General features: G+C 43.8%; 1 non-coding gene across 1 annotated transcript; it reads left to right on the top strand.

The window, feature by feature from the left end:
- Window positions 1–653: 653 nt before the first annotated feature.
- On the top strand, window positions 654–760 carry LOC111558169. Its single transcript, XR_002738756.1, has one exon. It is a non-coding gene; the product is annotated as a U6 spliceosomal RNA (small nuclear RNA).
- The last annotated feature ends 218 nt before the right edge of the window (window positions 761–978 follow it).

Raw genomic sequence — 978 nt, 5'->3', positions numbered from 1 at the left:
ATCTCAGAAGGGATGAAAGCAGCAACTATCGTGGCCCTGGTGGTGTGGGCATTAGAAAATTTCACCTTAGCCCTTAAACAGTCAGTTGCTTCAGACTGAACCATGGGGAAGGGATCATCCGGATCCTCATTAGGATCCATGGGTAGGATGATGCTGAGGGAACCAGCACTGGCCACTGACCCAATGATATATCCTATGGAACCTGTTGCATGTACCACTGATCACTGTGATGGCTTTGTCATGCATCAGCACAGCACCACACACATTTCCTAAACCCACATGTAACCTCCACACAAATGCAATGACAAAGTCATGCTTCCCCCAGGATCCAACTAAACCTTGTACAACTGAAAACACACTAAATTCTTTCCCTAGAAAGTTTTTTCCTTGGGTAATGTTCTCATGTATTCCTCTCTAATTCATTCAAGTGGCTATTCCTCACCCTCCTTGCAACATTCTTGATGCTGGCCTCAGCTGCCAATGGTCTATGAGGTGTAAGATTTCAGGATGCTAAGAGGACTGATGCTGGAAAGTATTGAAATCATTCATAAAGTGACAAAGGGGGTGTCATAGAGTTGGATCAAAAACATCTGAAGGAGAGAAAATGAACAGGAGAAATGATGTGACAAATCCTTTAAGAAAAAAGAAAACGAGTGCTCGCTTTGGCAGCACATATACTAAAATTGGAACGATACAGAGAAGATTAGCATGGCCCCTGTGCAAGGATGACATGCAAATTTGTGAAGCGTTCCGTATTTTTGTACATGAAAAGATGCTCAACGTCGCTCCTCATCAGGAAAATACAAATCAAAACCACACTCAGATATCACCTCACACCAGTCAGATTGGCCAAAATGAACAAATCAGGAGACTATAGATGCTGGCGAGGATGTGGAGAAACGGGAACCCTCTTGCACTGTTGGTGGGAATGCAAACTGGTATAGCCACTCTGGAAAACAGTGTGGTGGTTCCTCAAAA

This window comes from Felis catus, chromosome E2 (genome assembly GCF_018350175.1).
Source record: "Felis catus isolate Fca126 chromosome E2, F.catus_Fca126_mat1.0, whole genome shotgun sequence".
Classification (NCBI taxonomy): Eukaryota; Metazoa; Chordata; class Mammalia; order Carnivora; family Felidae; genus Felis; species Felis catus.
This window is presented reverse-complemented; position numbering and strand designations above follow the sequence as displayed.